Source organism: Pituophis catenifer, unplaced genomic scaffold (genome assembly GCF_029215685.1).
Source record: "Pituophis catenifer annectens isolate HBS135680 unplaced genomic scaffold, rPitCat1.0.hap2 SCAF_2, whole genome shotgun sequence".
NCBI classification, from domain to species: domain Eukaryota; kingdom Metazoa; phylum Chordata; class Lepidosauria; order Squamata; family Colubridae; genus Pituophis; species Pituophis catenifer.
Window position 1 is genome coordinate 48237433 of NW_027256882.1, and position 23402 is coordinate 48260834.

The following is a 23402-nucleotide window of genomic DNA, read 5'->3' on the forward strand; positions in this document are numbered from 1 at the left end:
AAGCTTGCATTAAATCCTTTAGATGTTTAAGGGAAACATTTTTTGAGCTCACCTTTTGGCTGAAGTATTTAATTTCATTTTCAAAGACAATACTTTAACATTTCGGTTTGAATTTTAAAACATAATTGCTAATATAAATTCCCTTACATTTTATATTTTTTCACTTTTATTTATACTTGTATGCATATATACAAGTATAAATACATACATACATAAATCACACCTAGAATACTGCATCCAGTTTTGGTCACCACACTATAAAAAAATGTTGAGACTCTAGAAAGAATGCACAGAAGAGCAACAAAGGTGATTAGGGGACTGGAAGCTAAAACATATGAAGAACAGTTACAGGAACTGGGCATGGCTAGTCTAGTGAAGAGAAGGACCAGGGGTGACATGATAGCAGTCTTCCAATATTTGAGGAGCCGTCACAGAGAGGAAGGGGTCAAGCTATTTTCCAAAGTACCTGAAGGCCAGACAAGGAATAATGGATGGAAACTGACCAAGGAGAGATTCAACCTAGAAATAAGGAGAAATTTTCTGACAGTGAGAACAATCAACCAATGGAACAGTTTTGCCTTCGGAAGTTGTGGGAGTTTCATCACTAGAAGCTTTCAAGAAGAGACTGGACTTCCATCTGTCAGAAATGTTGTAGGGCAGGGGTGTCAAACTGGTGATCTGTGAGTCGGATGTGTCATGTGCAGACCACGCCCACCTCAGCATTGCATAGGGGAAAAATGTCGCGAAACATCACATGATGGCAATGTGATGCAGCAAGTTTGACACCCGTGGAGTAGAGTCTTCTGCTTGGGTGGTGGGGTTGGACTAGATGACCTACAAGATCCCTTCCAACTCTGTTATTCTGTTCTGTTATACATACATACAGTACTACATATACTCAGTACATATACTCAGTACTACAAATTTTGCTCTACAAACAAAGAACTATACAGGTTTTAACCCTTTGCCTTCACATAAATGCTCATCCACTATAATTACTTACATTTGTCTTTAAAAAGCAATTGCATTTCAATGGGACCTTCTTTTTCAAAGCAAACATCTCCTCAAGATCAAAGCAGGGTACAAAAAATAACTCTCCTATCACTATCTCCTACATCATGCCGGCTGGGGAATTCTGGGGGTTGAAGTCCACAAATCTTAATCTTGCCAAGATTGGACACCCCTGTCCTACACATGGCTTAGGGCCCGGCTATTTGCGAGACCACCTTCTGCCACCGATAACCTCCCACCGGCCAATTCGGTCCCACAGAGAGGGCCTCCTTAGGGTGCCGTCGGTCAAGCAATGCCAACTGATGACCCCCAGGGGGAGAGCCTTCTCTGTGGGGGCACCCGCCCTCTGGAACGAGCTACCTCCAGAAATACGACTAATCCCGGACCTCCGGATCTTCCATCGAGCTTTGAAGACCTTCCTATTCCAGCAAGCTGGGCTGGCTTAAAATTTTAAAAGGGTTATTTTAAGGGTAATGGGTTTTAAATATTTTGGGAAGCCAATTGGATTTAATTCTGTTTTAAATTATTTTAAATTTTGTATTGTATGTATTTTAATTTGGCTGTGCACCGCCCTGAGTCCTTCAGGAGAAGGGCGGTATACAAATTTAAATAATAAATAAATAAATCATAAAATATTGGAATTCTCATTCAAGGTTGTTCCCATAAGAATGGTTGATGGTTGAGAAGGTATCCTACATTCTGGAAGAACTATGTGGTCCAGTTTATATTAGATAATATTGAGGGATTGAAATCAGCAAAAAACAAATGATTTAGATGGCAATCTCTTTTTTCTCACAATTATACATTTTTCTCTTAGCTAGAATTAGTGAATGAATACCGGAATAGATTGCAAGCTTCTTAAGCTGAAGAAAGAAGAAAAATACTTTTTTAAAACAGCTATTAATCTTTTTTTTTTTTTAACAAGGGGGAGGGAAATATTTTTGCCTGTAGTGTAAATGGTTTATGTTAAAAAAGAACATTACATAAATCTCTGCAGGATCAGATTCCATAACTCGACTGATTGTACACACTTATGAGCCAATGAAGTAGGCAAATATTGATGTTGCCATACTTAATTTAAAGGGATATAAGAGTTAACCTGTTTATTGTTGTAAACAAAGGCATATTTGGTTAAATGAAAGTTCCGTCAAAACCTAACAGCCAAATTCAAGTGAACATAAAGTAAAGGCTTACGTATTTTCTGTGGTTTTTATAATGGCTAATCTAATAACTCTAAATGGAGCGTTGCTGTTCATTCCTTAGCTTCCGTTCCATAAATTAGTTAAAGCAATCTGACAGTTACAGCACTTGAGAATTGTATTCAGCTAAGTGTTTTTAAAGGATTTTGAAAGTCTAACAAAGACATAAGTTGAATGACTACTACCAAGTCGTTCCTTCTGTGCTTTAAACAAAACAAAATATAGATTTTTTTTTTTTTTAAGAGCCTGGAACTGGAAAAGAAAGAGAACCTACTTTCTTATAGAGGAAGCTTACTTTTTGAAATAAATATCACAGTGAGTTTATTTTAACTGAAATTTTAAGTTCAATGTACTCAATACATGTTCTTTTATTTGTTGGCTACTGGGTTTTAATGGATACAACATTATTATTGTAAGCCAAACTCACTTTTTTGCAGAAATCTAGAGTATTAATATTCATTAGGGAACATCTTAATTACTGAGAGCATTGACTCTTCTGCTTAAGTAACTGCACTGACATTCAATATAATTCTGGCCTCAGTTCAAAATGCTGCTGGTACTAAAATGCCTTTATATTTGGGAGCAGAAGAATTTAAAGGCAGTTTCCTATGAGCACAATTTTGAGATCCACAGCTGGGATTCGTGGGCCCAAATGTATCTACAGATTTAATGCTCATAATGCTCACCCAATCAGTTTAACTGGCCCACTCCACTTTCAAATGTTTAAAGAACAACTTTAATTTTGAATAAAACTAAAAAAAATTGGGCATAATGTAAAGCCCTCATAACTATTTCTATTTCTTAGAAAGCCCCTGAATGCTACATAGCCACAAAGGGTTCTTAGAGTATATAATTAATATAATGAAAAAATAATGAATGTAACTGATATAAAATAATTGTTTTGTCTGCTACCTGCCTAGAAAGGGAGTAAAGATAAATGTTTATATAGATTCTCAGTCATCCAGGTCATGGTTGTCCCAAAGGTGCTTTTTTCAAGAAGCAACTGGACTTTCTGGTTTTTCTTTGAAGACATTTCGCTTCTCATCCAAGAAGCTTCTTCAGCTCTGACTGGATGCATTCTTCACCATCCAGTCAGAGTTGAAGAAGCTTCTTGGATGAGAAGTGAAACGTCTTCAAAGAAAAACCAGAAAGTCCAGTTGCCTCTTGAAGAAAAAAAGAAAAAAAGCACCTTTGGGACTAAAGATAAGTTAACACAAAAAAAGCACCACGGAAGGGCTAAGGGAAGAAAATTAAGAAGAAACTATGGTCCTAATTTAGACTTTCTGTAGATCCACAACATTGCTTTTTTGAACTACAAGAAATCCAGATAATCATTACAATGGACTGAAAAAATTGAGAAAACCCTGCTCCCATCCATCTAGTGATCGTCTAGATATCTGTAGTCCAAATATGACAATCCTAAAATAAGCAGATGTGAATTTAAGCATCTGATGAAGTGAACACAACTCATAAAAACTTAGGCTATTTTTTAATAACAGTTGTTAGCTGAGAACAGTTGTTAGCAGATTCCTTAGGATGATCTGTCCATTGGTGTCCTTTAACATGCCAACTCAAGGTTGGAATCTGTTATTCGGAGATCTCCTGGAAGATTTTCCTTTTTTATGTCTATTTTCATCTTTATTATCTTTCCAGATATTATTGTAATACTGCTTCTTGTCTCTTCGACTGGGTCTCTGAAATTCTTTGTTAAAGTTTCTTCCTAAGATTTTGTCTTTCGTGTCTTCTGTTCCTCTTGGCCATTTCCTCCACTTGTTTTGACATTCAGTTTTCATTTTTATGTGTTTTTCTTTTTTCCTTTTGGCAGGTATTTTTTTTTTTCACATTCATCCTTGTCTTCCAAAGGATAATAACACCGATTTGGATATCAGTATCTCTATCTCAGGACTTCGCACAATATGACTTTTGATTTTATATAGAACTGCCAATTTAAGCATGGACTCCTTCAGGGATTCTTTACAATTCCAATAGTCACATATTTTAGCATTAGAAACGTTAGCAGGAGAACTTAAAAGATCTTAAAATTTCAAAGAAATGGAAATCCATATTGTGTTGTCCCTCTTGGTGTTACATATGCAAATAGGGAGTGAAGTAAAGGCTTTACTCAGGTCCAATCTCAAAAGAGACATTAGCACACCCGCCACTCATTGGTCTATTTAAGCGGCGGGAAAATAAAGCAATGTCAGTGGTCGGGTTGCTGGACAGATCCCTTTAAAAGAGGGAGCTGTCGGATAGCCAGCTGAGAAGTTTTGCCAAGCCTCAAAATAAAGAGCTGAAGTTACTAGTCAGAGTCCTGCCTCTTCATTCGACCCCCCACTTAAATGGAATGCAAACCTATCTGTTTGCATTCCATTTAGCTATTCATTTTGTCTCTGTTCCCTGCAATTCTCTCTAAATCGGATAACTGTGCCTTTAAGAGAGAACAATCACAGTCATACAAAAATGTATTTGCTATGACGCTTAGCACTTCTAGATCGCATGTGGTTTGGCATGCTGGATCAGTTTCTTTTGGAATATTGCTTTCAAAAATTTCCCCTTAAGTGTTTTTCTATACCTTAAAATTAAAACAACAAGCGTAATACTGAGATTGTAATTTTAAAAGAACTAGTTTTCGAAACTTTATTCCAAATGTTAGTCAACCTATTTCCTAATGAAGTGATGTGATTTGTTGTATTATAAGAAACTAATCTAAATATTCATTTCATACCCTGCATTTAATTATGTGGCAATCCTCGGCATCCTTGCTTCAAGCCAGGAAGCCATTATTCAGGAAATATGAGAAATCAGCATTCTTGGCCTCTAACAAGAGCAAATAAGGTGGCATTTTTCCTACTTGCTCAAACTGCATGAAAATAATTAAGGTCCTTCTGTTGGAAACGAGCTGCTTATATTGCACTTAAATCCTTTCGAAGTTTGTGTGGTTACTGGATATTGCATATGGCTGCAACCTTTACGCCAACGAGACATGCATTTAGCCATATCCGTTCCTTTAGCTATTTTGACTCCGATGCAATCACAGTTTCACCGGCAGCTTAGAAAGCGAGAACCAGGGAGAGAGGTTGGGAGGAGAGAAATTCCCTGCACATTTCATTCACGTAAGACTTTCCAAGCTGTTCTCGATGACAGCTGAGCACTGCAAGCTAAAGCAGCTTGTTCCAGCTGTCAGCATCTGAGAATCTACAGCGACGAGATACAATTGTGATGACACCACTACAGTAGAATTGGGTCATGCTTACGGTCACTTTTAAAAGCAGAATGTCAACCGTTCTTTTCTCCCTCAGTAATTTGATTCGGTGCCACTCGGGAAAAAAAAACCGTTAGAAACTATTAGTTTCATGTCTAGGCTGGGGATCAAAATGTGACAAGTGTTAGGAGAATCCTCCTGTGAGCTGAAGATCTACTACCGGTAAAATGGGACATCAACATGACTGACAGATTCCAGAGGCTTTCTCTAGAAATATCAAGTATATTTCACTCCAAACCATCTTCCAGCTAATCACAATGTTGGGCAACTTCCTTAATTCTGTAAGGCTTTCCTGCCTCGTTGTATAGGACAATCAGGCTTTCATAAGATGTTTCCAAAACAAACAATCCTCCAATTATTTCTTCTTCTTCTTTTTTTCCTTCCCAACAATGATAAAGATTTTCAAGAATAGCTATTGGATATAAAGAGACAATTTTCTATTCCTGAAAAGCTTGGGGGAAGGTGGGGGGGGTTCTTCTAGCTTTAAAGTGAAATGCAAAGATATCTGAGCGTAATCTGTGCAAAAAAACAGGCAAGCAATGCTGATAAGATTTACTTGGGGGAGAAAAAAATACATTCGCTCCAACTGTGCCAGTTAATCTCACAGGTTTTGTTTCCATTATGTTTTGATAGGAGGTAAAATCTTGTACAGAATACAGCATTCACACCATGCATCTGTTCGCAGCAAGAATAATTGGATGTAAACAGCTGATCAGTACAACTTTCTAAATACTACATTACGGGTCTACACTATTGCCTTCAGCAATGAAAATATAACATAATTCTTGCCTCCCAACCTTAATCCAACACTGAAATATTTTCCCTGTCATCCTGAGCGTTTTTTAAAATGCATACTGTGAATTTTCACCCAGACAGATGCATGATTGACATTTGAAGGGTTTTTTATATATATATTTTCTTCCATTGATTGGTGTCCTTATATATAATGGATACAAAAGGAGCTTACAATATGGTAGCAAGCAAACCAGGATGAACAGGAAGTGCAGCCACAAAGATTGTTGCCAACCTTTGACATATTTTTTCATTTCTTCCCTACAAGTAAAATCTCCTTTTGAGTTTCCCACAGCACGAAATGTGGCAGGCCCGAAGGCCCAATGCAAAAGATGGCTTCCAAGCCTGACACTCATGGCAACTCTACTGAGTGGTTTGCCAATGATCTTCTTCTGGAATTTTAACGTTGTTGTTTGTTTCTTTATTTCCTAGTTCTACCTACATTTCTGGTCTTCCCTAATAGTCCCCCCACCTTTCTGGTCCTAACTCTGAGCCAGACTCTGCTTAGCTTTCAGGGCCAGAGGACATCAGCCTGGTGCTGCAACCTCCTTACCAGTAGAAACAAAACAAATATAGAGTTTGTACCAGGAGTGAAATCCAGCAGGTTCTGACAGGTTCTGGAGAACCGGTAGCAGAAATGTTGAGTAGTTCGGAGAACCGGCAAATACCACCTCTGGCTGGCCCCAGAGTGGGGTGGGAGTGGAGATTTTGTAATATCCTTCCCCCAGGAGTGAGGAGGGAATGGATATTTTGCAGTACCCTTCCCCTGGAGTGGGGTGGGAATGGAGATTTTGCAGTATCCTTCCCCTGCCACGTCCACCAAGCCACGCCCACCAAACCACATAATGCCCACCAAGCCACGCCCACAGAACCGATAGTAAAAAAAAATTGGATTTCACTACTGGTTTGTACTGGTAGTCCTGGACTTACAACAGTCCATTTAGTGACCGTTCGAAGTTACAACGGCACTGAAAAAAAGTGACTTATGACCATTTTTTACACTTATGACTGTTGCAGCACACACACACCTCTATGTGGAGGATGGAGTCTGAACGTGATCAAAGCTCAGACGCTTGGCAATTGACTCATATTTATGACCCCAGGTCATGTGATTCCCCCTTTGCGACCTTCTGACATGCAAAGTCAATGGAGAAGCCAGATTCCTACTTAACAGGCGTGTTACTCATTTAACAACTGCAATGATTCTCTTAGGAACTGTGGCAAAAAAGTTTGTAAAATGGGGTAAAATTCCCTTAAGAACTGTCTCGCTTAGCAACAGAAATATTGGGCTCAATTATGGTTGTAGGTCAAGGACTATCTGCATTGAGCATCCTCAGAATATTCAAGAGATGCAGGTTTCTACGGAGAACTTTATCTTGTAATATTTTCACCACACCGCAAAGTCTAAAAGACGGTCTAGTGAAAAACTACGACTATGAAATAGGGTTCCTCATGCTTCTCATCATAATCATAATCATAAGTTTATTTGTTAAGCATATATAAGATAACAGGTAAAAGTATAAACATAATTTGAATACATGGAAAGAGTAAGTAAAAAAGGAATGTTAGGACAGGGATGGTAGGCACGTTGGTGCGCTTATGCACGCCCCTTACAGACCTCTTAGGAATGGGGTGAGGTCAACAATAGACAGTCTAAGGTTAAAGTTTTGGGGGTTTGGGAAAGGAGCCACAGAGTCAGGTAGAGCATTCCAGGCATTGACCACTCTGTTACTGAAGTCATATTTTTTGCAATCGAGTTTGGAGCGGTTTACCTTGAGTTTGTATCTATTATTTGCTCATGTATTGTTGTGGGTTTTTTATTTTTATTTTAATTGGAAGAGGAATGCATCTGCCCCCAAAGCATGAGGTTCAGACATAATTTGCCTCCAAAAGATCCGGAGGGCACGGAAAAGTAGGGAAAAGCACCAAGCAGACTTTCTTTGTGGCTGCCTCAGCAACAAAGAGGGAACTACACCTTCAAAAGGACTGAGGTCACAATCCCTAATGGCTTCTCAAAAAGCCCAGGGAAGCTCAATAGATCAGATGCTATTCACTGCTTTTAAGCTGGCTGGCACAAAAACACCATGCTATTTTACTGTGATGTTTCTATCATATTGAGGTTTCTTTTTTTTTTTTTTTTTTTTTTTTTTGAGGGAAACGAGATTGGTGAGTGGTGATTTCTCTTTTCCTCCGTAAGCCGCTTGTAGTTGGATGCTATCGCAAAAAAGTGAGATGTAATATCTAGCTGACTTTCTAAATATATCGTACAGCTGTACCTGGGAGTAAAAAACAGCTGAAAATGAGCAGATTAAAACATATTTTATGGCGCAGAGCTGCAGGGAAATGAGTGAGCCATTTTAGCAACCATGGGAAGATCTGTGCCTTTAAGAGCAAAGGCTATGAGGAGGAATAGAAAAGAAAAATGGATTGAACAGTTGGAGCAAGAAAAAGGACTATGAAAGCATCTGAAATTAAATATATATGAGGAACTTAAGGATCTGCTTTTTCATGGTTTGGTTCATGATATATATTTCATTGCCTTCTCATTATACCTCAATAAATATTATTTATTTATTGGTGAGATTTTTTGATTGATAGATAGATAGATAGATAGATAGATAGATAGATAGATAGATAGATAGGCAGGCAGGCAGGCTGGCAGGCAGGCAGGCAGGCAAGCAGACAGATAGACAGACAGACAGACAGACAATAGATGGATGGATAGGTAGGTAGATAGATGATAGATAGATAGATAGATAGATAGATAGATAGATAGATAGATGATAGACAGACAGACAGACAGATAATAGATGGATGGATAGGTAGGTAGATAGATGATAGATAGATAGATAGATAGATAGATAGATAGATAGATAGATGATAGATAGATAGATAGATAGATAGATAGATAGATAGATAGATAGATTACAGATTATAGATGGATGGATGGATGGATGGATGGATGGATGGATGGATGGATGATGGATAGGTAGCTAGATGATTGATAGATGGTAGATAGGGAGATGAATGAATGGATGGATAGATAGGTGGATAGATAGGTGAATAGATAGCTGATAGACAGACAGACAGACAGACAGACAGACAGACAGACAGACAGACAGACAGACCTCCAAACCAAAATCAGTCATAGTGGAATGTCAAAGAATGATGGGAACAGAGGATAGAATAGAAAATGCTATTGAAAAAGCTCAAGAGAAAAATGTAAAAGCTCAATTTGGTCAGAATTTAGCAAAGCTTTGTATGAATGAGTGAGAGGGCAAACAAGTACATTTCCACAGAGTTAATGCAAAATGGTTTCCTGGGCTGCTCTGTGCTTAGCTTAACAAAAAGTAATCATGACTAGGATCCAGTGGAACTAATGATATAAAACCAGCTCAAAATTTAAGCTCCTATATGATACCTTCAATAGCTGAATAATAGGCAATAATGTTCCATATAATAGTGCTAATGATCTGAGAAAGAAGATGGTTAGGCTTCTCTTGGACTGGAGAGATTTCACCACTGCAAATGAGCATATTCCTTTCAGTAAAGTTTATATTTCGGCATTTAACAACCCAAAGTTTACCAGAGTCATTGAAAACTACAGCATTTTTCCCCCCCACAATTTTTCAAGGATAACAAGCCAAGTAAAAGTGTAATTGCCATTCTTACAAAACTGGTTTATCAGAGGATTTATCAGAGGAAATTTATCAGATTTATCGGAGGAACAGAACAATGGTTGATGACGATGACGCTGGCCATCAAGTCAATGTCAATTCTTAATGATTACATTTGCTCTGGGACAATCTGTCTGCAACTTGGTTTTCCAACAGTGTACCCATCACCACTGTAACTGAGTCTATCCATTTTGCTGCTGGTCATACTCTTCTCTTTTCTCCAAGTTTTCCTAGATTATAAACTTATTCAAAACCCTAGGTATTTGCCTAATGTATCAGAAGTGTGATAATCTGAGCCTCTCAATAGGCTCTCAGATAAGAATTCTGGGTTGATTTGCTTGTTTTCTTAGTTAACCATACTATTCTTGGTAACCTTCTATTACACCTTACTTCAAACGCATTAATATTCTGTCTAGACTGCTTCTTCAAAGTCCAACTTTTGCTTCCATAGAGCTTCAGAGGAAAAATGATTTGAATTGCCAACATGATTCTTATCTTTGAAGATCTTGACACATCATAGCACATGAATATCTTTTCCCCAGCTTACATTGCTACTGTACCTAATACTAATCTATATCATATTTCTTGCCTGCTTGTTGCTTTACTGTTGATGAGTAATCCTAAAAGGTAGAAGCTCTATCCACCACTTCTCTACCTTTGTTGCCAGTTCTAAGCCAACTTGTTCTACCCATTGTCATTCTTTACATTCAATTGTAGAACCATTTTTTTCACAATGCTCCTTGACTTTCATTAGTAAAGCTTCCAGATAATCTATATATTTTCAGTTACCAGAGTAGTATCATCAGAATAGAACAGGTAATTGATATATCTTCTTTCCATTTCAAAACCATGCTCCTCTTCTTCTAAATCAAATTTTCATGTTATATTAGGTATACAGGTAGAATAAATAAGGGACAACATATAGTCTCAGTCCTTTGCTAACCTTGGGCCAATCTGTTTTGGCTGGATGGCCATCATAATTTTGAATGATGGTAAAACTACCTGCACTTACCGTATTTTTCAGAGTATAAGATGCACCTTTTTCCCCCCTAAAAGAGGCTGAACATTTGGGTGCATCTTATACTCCGAATGTAGCTTTTTTGAAGCTTTTTTTCAGCCCTAACGAGGTGTTAATGAGGTGCTAGCGAGTGAAGCCAATCTTCCCAGTTTTACCTGCTCCCTTGACTCTCTGCTGTGCTTTAATGAGGCACTAACGAGTGAAGCAATTTTTTTTAAAATTTATTTATATGCCACCCTTCTCCGGAGACTCAGGGTGGCTTACAAGGCGTTAAGCAATAGCCTTCATACTTTTATATATTTTATACAAAGTCAGCTTATTGCCCCCACAAACTGGGTCCTCATTTTACCTACCTTAGAAAGGATGGAAGGCTGAGTCAACCTTGAGCCTGGTGAGAATTGAACTCGCAGTAATTGCAAGCTAAATACCACCTTTAACAGTAGCATTAGTCTACTGCGCCACTCAGGCTCCTCTCCATGCAATCTCCATGCTTTGCTCCGACTCTCTGATGTTCTTTAGAAGCCTTTTTTCAGCCCTAACTAGGCGCTAGCTGAGTGAAGCTATCTCCCTGTGCTTTGTCTGCTTTTCTCACTGCTGCTTCCTCTCAGCTGTGCCTTAGAAGCTGTTTTTTATCCCCAAGCAGGGGATAAAAAAACCAGCAAACTAATGTGCTGAAGCTGACCAGACTAAGGACGCTAGCCAAATGAATACCTGGTAGGCAGATTTTTTCCCCCCTATATTCCTCCCCAAAAACTAAGCTGCGTCTTATACTCTGGTGCGTCTTATACTCCGAAAAATATGGTACTTTTCTTTCCTCTTGGAGATGATGGCTGGAATCATCAGCTCCAAATGATAAACAGTAAGAAATTAACAGCAATGAGTTACTATGCATATCAAAAAATGAATGAGGAGAATGAGTTTAATAAACTTCTAAGAGGAGAAGGCCTATTCTTGGATGACATGACTACTAAGATTGAAGGTGAGAGGCTGAGTTGCAAACAAATGGATCAAGCAACCTTGAGATCAACAATATACAGAGGCCAACTGATCCAATGAAGGATGATGATGGTTTTAGCAACATCGGAAGGCACATCATCCTCTGTTCAACATTTGTTTCTTGGTCAAGATATATGATGGTACTATGTCAAGATGTCATGATGTATATACGGAAGCATGGCAATATCTCATTTTTCATTACAGCGATATGCAATCCAAACTGGCCAGAAATAGAACAGTATTTTTTTTTTAATCAGCAGCCAAATAATTGGCCAGATTTAATTGCAAGGGCATTTAAATTCTGCATATTTGCTTGACGTGCAAGGCTTATTTTCTGAGCCCCATGATTAGGAGAGAGAGCTTTGACTCTGTAGACTAGATTCTTCTTGATTCTTCTTTGCCCTTCAAGGAAAATTTTAACCATTTAACCATTTGCTGTGGCGATTTCCATCCGTTCCACCAGTTGGGAAAAGGGGAAGTGATGCTGATGTGGAGAATTCATGTATCAAAAGGAAAATCATACTTATGGAGAAGCTTTGCCAAGTTTTAATTGAGGAGAAACACATGACTGGGTCAGGGAGAAAGAAGATGCTCCTAGTTCTTACTGGATGTTGGAGAAGGCAATATTCAGAAAAATCTAAATGATGAAATAGTACTAACTGAAGATATGGTTCTTCCAGCAAGGACTATGGAAGAATGTAGAGTTCACCTACATTTTGATAATTCTGCAGAACTATTCTAAAAGAATTCTGTCTTGGTTACTGTCAATGAATGATGAGTGGGGGAGTGAAATCAAATCTGGGCATTTGACAGATTTGACTGTCCCTCTCCTGGCTGTGGCAGCAGTGGTGGCAGCAAGAGGATGGCAACCACAGGGGCAATGGTGGCAGAGAGCATAGGGGACAGCAACGAGGCAGCAGCTGGGGGTGGCATGGAAATGGCAACAGGAGGTTGGCCACAGTCCACAACAATTCCAGTTTTTCATGTGGCCCCCTGGGAAAATTAATTGTCCACCCCTGCATTAGATGCTTCCCTTTAATGATGAAAGAATATTGTTCCTTCAGTGCTGTCAGTCAAGGAGCTAACGATAATCATTCCAACAATTGAACTTTCTGGTTGGCCTTCACATAAACTGGAAAAGAAGATAGGATCTCCCATCAATTTAATGAGGAACTTGGATCTTCCAAGGCTTTGCAATGGAACGCAGATGATTGTGGGGAAACTCCACAAGAATCCCCTTGTAGCAAAGATAAACACTGGTGCATTCAAAAGTGACATTGTCATAATTCCAAAAATTGCCCTCCATTTATCCGAAAGTGAAGATGGCCCATCTCAGCAATTTCTAATGCTTTGCTCTCACTATACATAAAGCACAAGGAAAACCCATAGGGAATGTGCTGATTTTTCTGGAGAAACCGGTATTCCAGCATGGTCAGCTGTATGTTGCTTTAAGCCAAGAGAAAGAAATCAAAATGTTAATGTATTCTTAAAGAATGGCAAATCAACCACAAAGGTTGTCAATAAAAGTGTCCTTTGTTAAACAAAAAAACATCTAAATTTGTCTTGCTATACGTCTTTCTAATAAAATTTTAATTTTAAAACCAAAACAATAGCAATCCTCCCATGGCTATTCAGATTCTCTGTTTAGGTAAGCAAATATCTCTAAAAAGATGACCCAACAGGTCACAGGTTGTCCGGTAACTGTGAAAGTGTCTTAAATAGGCATAAAATACACATATTTGGCCTTTACAATAATAATAGTCAAAAAGGATCAGTAAAAAGCCAATTTATAATTCAGCCAATCCCACTTATCATCATCTATTGGGTTATCGGCAAAGTTCATAAACAGTTTTGAATTGGCATGAATTTGCTAAAATGTAATTTTTTATAACATAGTAAATTACAACTCTGACATCCAAACTACAGAAAATGAATGTATTTGTGAAACTGCAAAACCAGCTATTTATAGAACAATTTGATTTTCGTTTGTTTGCATAAGCAAGCAGAGCCTGATTTTTATAATAGGGGCATTTTTATTTTGCTACTATTTTTTATATCTTTATCAATCAATCAGAACAGAGCTGGAACGGACCTCAGAGGTCTTCTAATACAACCCCCTGATCAAACAGGAGACCCTGCACCATTTCAGACAAGTGATTGTCCAGTCTCTTCTTAAAAACCTCCAATGATGAAGCACCTACAACTTCTGATGGTAAACTGTTCCACTGGTTAATTGTCCTCACTGTTAGGAAGTTTCTCCTCAGTTTCTCCTCAGTTCCAGCTTGCTTCTCTTCTTTAGCTTTTCTAAGTCTAACAGTCTAATCCTCCAAGGACAGATTGAAGGTAAATGAGGTCCAGGCAGAAGAAGACCATCATGGCTTCAAAATCTAAGGGACTGGTTTGGACAAAACTCAACAGCATTTTTTCATGTGGCTGTTGATAAAAATAGAACCGCCAACAGGATCGCTAATATCCGATGATGGATATGGCACAAGAAGAAGAAGTCTAACAGACTTATACTGTATTTGATCTCTTTCTTTTTCACTTTCTCTCTCTTTCTCCACTTTGATGAAGACTCTTGTAATGGCAATATAGGATCTAAGTGGATTGGCTAGAAGAAGACACTACATTTTGCTTAGTGTTCCACAACATCCCTCCTATATGCCTGACAGAACTAAATTAAAATTCAGTGGGGGATTTTTTTTTTCTTCTCCTGCCTACTCCCTGTTACAATCTGACCAACTCCAGGTTCTTCCATATGCCACAATTGCTCAACAGTGACAAAACCTCATCCGATGAAGCATCAGCAGCAAAGAAAGTGCATTTAAGTTCATTTCCTGCCACGGTGAACTCAAAATGAGTTACTTAAATGATGTTCTAGCAAACTCAACATAGCGGTAATAACTAGTTGGTATATACAGCTTGAGGGAGGAAGAGAGCAAGGATTGAAGCAATTAGGCTGTATGTGGGAAATCGTGAATGGATGTGAATTTCTCCTGGGAGACACACATCCTGATCTTAATTACATTTTTCAAAAAAAACTAAACAAAACTTGGAAGTAAGTCCCTCTGCTTTCTGCCAAAATATGCTTAGGGAGTAGAACCTAAGAGATTCATTGGTTGGGCATATGCTAATTATTTTGGATGACGAAGGCAGTCTTTTGATTTTGTTCTTCTAGCAACATAAAAAGCAATCATCGCTGTATTGGTCCATAGAGAAAAAAGCTCCATAAAATCCATACAAATTTAGAGGGAGACATTACCAAAAAAATAAAAATAAAAATCCGCCCACACAGTAAAGAATAGATTTTATGTCCAGAAGAGGAGGATTTTATACACTCTAGAGAAGGATCCAATATTTTGAGATCTAATCTTTTTTTAAGCTCTAGGTAGGACTACACAATTAGTGTTAATTGATTTGAACTGTTCTCTGGCATTGTACATACGTATAAGATTTGTGATGTTTCTGTGTTTCTGCTTTGCTCTGGTAATTTCTGCTTTCAGATCTGGGGAGAGTTGAACTGTCTATATCAAGCTGATGTTGTGTTTGAACTATCTTAATACTACAAATTTAATGGCTTTAAACAGTTACCTATTTTTAATCATAATTTATTTGTTCCTTCCTTTCAAACATTCTCCTTTATAGATATCTTCCTTCTCTCTATTTTTTGTAATAAAATGAAGAAGATTAAGAATTTTGTAGAACTCTAAAACTCACAAATATTACTCAACTTGCACAGAAGTCTCTAGGCAGCCAACAATCTCATAGAAAATAACTATATTTAGAGAGGGGAACTTCTGAGGCAGAAATGGTGAACTGAAGATGGCTCCGCTAGGAGAAGACCTGAGATCACCCACAAGTGCTCCATATAGTTGATCCTTTTAAGGAGACTGCAAAACAGTGGTCTCCAGTGGGTTTAGAGCTCTGGGAGATGAGTGAATATCTATTTTACTCAACCCCATTAGGTGCCTTTAAAGACAGTGGGTTCACATTCTTCCTTTTGTATTCACTTTCAGATATTGCTTGTTAACTGCTTTTCATCTATTAAGGAATTTTGGATAGACAAATTTTACAGCACCAGGTGAGTTTCATTCATTTCTTGGCGAAAAAAGTTTTAAATACAAGTTTAAGGACTTCTTTAAAAAAAAAATCTTGAATCAACAGTGAAAGGATGTTTAAAACTTTGATTTTAGAAAGTTACAAATAGACTTAAGGTCCATATAAATTTGAAATAAGATTTTGGAATTAATTATAACAATGCTTCCCTGAGAAAACACCTTTGTTTTGAATTCTTTTTTTAAAAAAAATGATAATTTGGGACTTTGAAGGAAGTAGAAGGAACTAAAGATTAGAGTTAAAGAAAAAAACTTAAGTATTTAGTTACTGGGATAGGAGTTAACCTATCAGACAAGCAGAACAATATGGGAAATGCAGCCTTCTGAGATAACTGACTCTTGAATCCTACAGAGCTTTAAAGATAACTACCAAACCTTGAATCACAACTGGAATCAACTGGTAACCAGTGCCACTCCCTCCGCAATGGGTGTCCCATGCATACTAGCATACACTCATTACTGTCCAAACAGTCACATTCTGTATATATGTATATATTAGTCCTATTCTGATACAATTGCCATATAACACATCTGCAGATTTGGGGCATCAAAAATTGAATGAGAAAAAACACCAGTCTACCTTAGCTCCTCTGGCAATCTAAAGTGATTGATTGATGTGCTGATTTGAGTAATTTGATTCAGCCACCCATCTCACATACATGACCCTGAACAGCTTATAATAAAATAAATAAAACACGTACAATTAAAATACAAAACTTACAGCATCTGGGAATCATAAAAACAACTATTAATATAGCCAGGAGATGGGCACAGTCACATATTCAGGGGCCCAGGCTTGAGCACCGAACTGTTTTCAGGTTTTGATGAAAGTCCAGCAGAGTTGGAGCTAATCTGATCTCTGGAAGGACGATTATCTAGGAAAATGCAAACTGAACAGAATTAAGAGAAAGGGAAATAAAGTTTGTGATCTGAAGCTGGCTTCAGATTCATACAAATGCTATATAATTAATGCCTATTTGCAACCATGTGTAATTTGATTCCAATTTTTTTCCCCGTGTCCTGACAAAACATACATATCAAGCTAAACAATGTGATGAAATGATTCATGTTAACAAGCTCTCGGCTTTTGCAAATAAATAAGTATGAAAGAAGAATGGCGATGATGAGGTAATTTCTGTGGCATCACAAAAAAATCAGCTGAACAATAAGGCTCAGAGTGACAAACGGAACCTGATTCCATCATGAAAAGATGAACAAAAAGAATGTGGCTGATGGCTTCTATTTCACAAGACAGAAAACTAATCAAATGAAGAGTTTTCAATGAGCGTTTGAAAGAATCAGACGGAAGGAAAAGCAACTTCAGAGTGGCAGCCACAGATTATTTTTCTGTATGTTATTCGTCTGATATCATGTTTTCATTCTAATGCGTGAAAAAATCATTCCAGCTTCTCAAAGCACCTTCTGTTGAAATCTGTGTTTGACAAAAGAAAATGCCTCATCTCCACAAGTCATTCCTCATGATGTCTACAAGGATGACAACACTTTCTGCTGCTTTAAAAAACATGATTCAGCTTGGAAAATAGGCTCTGAATTACTTTTAAGGAAAACAAATACCCCTCGTTTTTTGAAAGCTGATTCTAATTCTTCTCCAGATTCTTTTTAAAGGTTCTGAAAGATTGCCCAAAGGGAAGACTCTTATTTCCAGGGACAACTTCCCTTTGAAAACCAAGCATGGAATTGTCAAGCAACTCTAAATAGCACTGGCAAGAAAAGATGTTATAAAAGGGATGGGGATATCAACATCATCTTCTACATATGCTCAGAAACACTATCAAAATGTCAAACCCTCTTTAGATTCTAGTAAAACATCTCATGGAACATAAAAGCTTAGAATAGAATAACAGAGTTGGAAGGGACCTTGGAGGTCTTCTAGTCCAATCCTCTGCTTAGGCAGGAAACCCTATACCACTTCAGATAAATGGTTATCCAACATCTTCTTAAAAACTTCCAGTGTTGGAGAATTAACAACTTCTGGAGGCAAGTTGTTCCACTGATTAATTGTTCTAACTGTCAAGAAATTTCTCCTTAGTTCTAAGTTGCTTCTCTCCTTGATTAGTTTCCATCTATTCCTTCTTGTCCTACCCTCAGGTTCTTTGGAGAATAGTTTGACTCCCTCTTCTTTGTGGCAGCCCCTGAGATATTGGAACACTGTTATCATGTCTCCCTTGTCCTTCTTTTCATTAAACTAGACATACCCAGTTCCTGCTTTCTGCAATATGTTGAAGGCCATGTTCCAAAGTGGGTGACGAGAGTTCTTTCAAAGGAGGAAGGAACCATTTTAAACATCTTATAAGCTTATAGAACTCATTTTTTACCTCCCCAAATGCAAAACTGCCTTCTCTGGGAAGACTGAGGGATACATAAAAAAAAAAAATACTGACAATGGTGTTGGTTGGTACTTTCTGAGCTTGGCTGTTTGATTGCAGACTTTTCATTACTCAGCTAAGTAACTTCATCAGTGTTGTAACATCATCAGATGCTGACAGATTATGCACAATCTCCAAGATGCAATATCTATATCTTTGTATCAATGGCATAAAATTATAGCGCAATCTTTCATGAAATGCAGCCCATTTTCCCCCAATCATTTTATATTTAAGAGCCATCAATCTCCACACAACCCATCACGAAGAACAACATCCATTGAAGCATTTATAAAACTGAACATTCTTCCAAATTGAAAACTCCATTAAAAATCACCACAAGCAGATACAATCTAGTTTAGAAGCTTTAGCAGTACAGTTGAAGAAAGTATCTGAATACTGATTTATCACAGATAATCCTATACAAGTCATTACTAAATCCCTTGAAATATTTAAAATACTAAAAGTAATCTTTCAAGCCACTGTAGAAGAAATACAGATTTGTGAGGCACGCTCGTTATACTTCAGTGTGGCATATCTTAATGTGCAGTATGCTTCTTCTCTTCTTCTTTCCCCTCCTCAAATCACACTTTAAAAAAACCCCTTCTTGTTAGTCTTTGTGTTGCTTTTCAGAGGTTATATAGAAAAACGGCTAATACTGAAAAGGTTTACCAAATGATGCTAGTCCAATTACAGCTTTATACTTTGTATTTTGATGCACTATTTAATTAGTGTTTATTTGCTTTTATTTTTAGATATTTTGTTTGAGGTCAAACATTAATATTCATTGGTCTTCTAACCGTGGACTAATTAGAGCTTTAAATTACAGAAATCTACTAAAACATCATGCAAATCCTCCTTTTTTAAAAAAAATAAATAAAGAGGTTTTGACCCCATTCCTGAAGCAGAGTTTAACCCAGAAGTGCCTAGCCTTGCAATATTCAACCCCGAGAGTTATTGGCAGGGCCAGATGAGGAATCAAGGACCAAGTATGTGCAGATGCCTACAAACACCAAGTCTTCTCCATACTATTTTGCCTGCATGGAGAGCTATGTCAATAGACCTGAAATCATTGTTTCCCTCTGATGTTAGGAGCAGAGGAACAATTTTCTTAATCAGCATAGCTATTTGGTGGGCTAGAGGGATGATAATGCAGAGGAAAGGAGCCTAAAAAATCCCCCTACTCTTCACAGCTCACCCCCAACCAACCAAAGGAAAGATCTTTAAGGGCCACACATGAGTGAAAATCTGGCCAACCTGATTTAACAGGAGGATATACTAAAGGGAAGTGTAGATTATATATGAGTAGACATGCACAGAACTGGGTTTAAATAATACATCACTCTGTGCTAGTACGTTTCATTTTTTACAAAGTTTAATGAAGAAGGTTAAATGTGGTTGTTCTGGTACATTCAAAGGTAGATCCATTTTTAAAAATTCTAAAAGAAACATTTCAAAATCCATTAACCATAATCCAAAGAGCCATTATAGTTAGTCTTGGAAACTCTTCCATTCAGGGCCTTATCTCTCACTCTTTAAAGCCAAAAATCTACATCACAGAGCAAAGAAATTGCAAAATATCAATGCAGCACACCAAATTAATGTAACAGGCTCCTTGTTTTCATGGGGGAAAAGTATATCTCAAGGCACATCTACTCAAAAATAAGCCTCATCCATTTCCAGATAAGCCGGTTGAGAATTATAGGAAACCCAACTACATTAATATTCAGAAACACTCACTCCCCCCTCTCCACCTGCCCCCCCTACACACACGTCTTTTTGGTCCCAACCTCTCTGTCCCAAAGAATTAATTTATGGTAAGTGGAGATAGATTTTGGTCTATTGTTCATCAAATGCTTAGGAAAAAGAATAATTCACTGGTTCCTACTGGCACCTTCATAAGATTTTATTAGCTCACCTGCATTTTAATGAGGATGAGTATTACACATTCTGAGTAACATTTGTAAATTGAGAGATGGGAAAAGAAAATACAATTCTGTCAATTCATCCTTCAAACAAATGAATGCAAATTATATGTATGCAGGGGAGATGTTCAGTAATGGCAGTTTAAATGCCAGATGTTGCAGACCCTTTATAAATGGTATCCTAATTGTAGAATTATTGTTATGATTTAAAAATAGGGAAGAAATGACAAATTCCATATCAATCCTTTTGTAATTGGACCAACCATTCAAGGAGAACTTTCATTAAGGTGGCACTATGGCACCAGAATGGTGCTTATGTTACATCTATTTTGGGAGAAGATGTCCTATTGAATAACAGAGGTGGAAGATAACTTGAAGGTCTTTTAGTTCAACCTTCTACTCAAGCAAGGGAACCAGTGGTGGGTTCCTCCCGGTTCGGTCCGGTTCAGCCGAGCCGGTAGCGGTGACGATATGACGTCACCGAACCAGTTCTCCCCCCCTCCCACCCCCCACCCCCCCCCACGTTATTCTTACCTTTTATTTGGTCCCACCCCCAATCTATTGCTGCCTCCTGAGTCCCAGCCGATGACTAGAGGGAAAAAAACTGTTTAAACTCTTGCCGCGGGGCTTCAAAGGGCCGTCCTACAGCTATCAGTGTTAAAAGCAAACATATGAGTCGGGTCGTAAGTGCGAGGACTGGTCGTAAGTGCGAGGACCTTCCAGAAATGACTCTGACCAGCTAGCCACGCCCACCTATTCACATGACCTCCAAGCCACACCCACAAAATAAGCCACGCCCACAGAACCGGTAGTAAAAAAATTTAGAACCCACCCCTGAAGGGAACCTATACAATTTTAGACAAGTGGCTGTCCAATCTCTTCCTTAAAATCTCCAGTGGAGCACCCACAACTTCTGGAGGCAACTCATTCCACTGATGAATTGTCCTCAGTGTAAGGAAATTTCTCCTTAGTTCTAGGTTGCTTCTCTCCTTTTTCAGTTTCTATCCATTGTTTCTTGCCTTCCCTTCTGGTGCTTTGGAAAATAATTTTTACCCTCTCTTCTTCTTTGTGGTAGAACCTCAAATATTAGAACACTGCTATCATGTCACCCCTAAACTTTATTTTCACTAGACTAGACATACCCATTTCCTGCAACCATTCTTCATATGTTTTCACCTGCAGCCCCTCAGTCATCTTTTTCTACATTCTTTCCAGAATCTCAGCATCTTTTTTATATTTTGGTGACCAAAACTGGATGAAGTATCCCATTACCACACTTAATAGGCATGATTCTGTATACCCAGATCATATACCCAGATAGTTGCCGTCTTCTGAATTAAAGAATCCATGATAAGCCCCTAAACATTAAAATGTGAGCAGAGAAACCAGACTTAAAAGAGTTTCATAGATCAGGTGAAATGCCAGGAGAAAAGAGGTGACGATGCAGAATCTTTGAAAGTCCAGCAATTTCATTAGGATGGGGTTACTTCCTCAAATGTTGTTCTCTTAGATTGCTTAACCCAAGGGCTAATGGCCTTTTTAACAGACATGCCTGAAAGGTCCAGCTGCTCTTTGTGTGTCATATTTTGAAATACCCCTTGTCCTTCCTATATCCTCTTTTCTTATAAAGAGGACATTCAACTTCATGTATCACAGCAAACTGTATTTTGTTCAGTCCTTGACCAATGAATACATTCTAAGTCAAACTGATAGTCAGACACATAATGCTTTAGTGCAGTGTGTAAACCAGAGGTTGGCTTCACATAATTTAACAACCGGTTCACCTCAGCACTGAAAATGTGAGAGCATGCGCATGGCCTTTTGCACATGCACTTTGCTCACGTGCATGTTTGCATGCATGCGCGCGGCTAAAAAACACCGCTAAATAGGACAGCATAGCACCGGGCCAGGTGGGCAGGCCCACACGCAGGTCACAACTACCGGTTTACTCGAACTGGTACGAACCGGCTGAATCCCACCCCTGTAAACTCAACCACTATAATTCATAAAATGTCTAGTTTACATATTACGTGAACCCAGCCTAACAATGGAAAGTGATGAAGGTGTTGAATTCTGAACTTCTGCTTAGACACCACCCACCTAGGATGCTGAAGAATCTCAGTGCATGTTACATAATCAGTCAGAACATTTTAAGATACACCATGTAGATTTTCTGGAATGATTTCTTGCTGTTGCATGGATGGGTGGATGATGATGATGATATTGTTCAATCAAGTCCAACTCTTGGTGATTTTATGGGACAGGTCTCTCTACATCTTCTGATCTTGCACTATTTTTTTGAGTTGTTGCCTGGTATCAGTTTTGATGGCATTTAGCCACCATGTTGGCTACCTCTGATGGGGTAGATTCAGGGGAGGATGGAGGCAGGTCTTGAGAATATTATCTGGGAAGAGTTTGACTCTGTGACTCCTGAAGACATGGACAGGATACTGAGTAGACTGAATGCTGCCACATGTTTATTGGACCTGTGTCCCTCCTGGTTGGTGCTGGCCTCTTGGGAGGTTACATGAGGCTGGCTCCAGGGGATTATAAATGCTTCTTTGAGTGAGGGTGTCTTTCCCACCGCCTTGAAAGAGGCGGTGGTGTGACCTCTCCTCAAGAAGCCTTCCCTGGACCGGCAGTGTTGGCTAATTACCGTCCAGTCTCCAACCCTCGCTTTGTTGCGAAGGTTCTTGAGAGTGTGGAAGCACGACAGCTCCCTCAGTACCTGGATGAATCGGCTTCTCTGGATCCGTTCCAGTCGGGCTTCAGGCCTGGGTACAGCACGGAAATGGCATTGGTCGCATTGGTTGATGATCTCTGGAGGGCTCGGGACAGGGGTTGCTCCTCTGTCCTGGTCCTATTAGACCTCTCAGTGGCTTTTGATACCATCGACCATGGTATCATGCTGCACCGGCTGGAAGAGTTAGGGGTGGGGGGCACCGTCCTGCAGTGGTTCTCCTCCTTTCTCTCCGACCGGTCGCAGTCTGTGTTGGCAGGGGGACAGAGGTCGACCCCGAGGC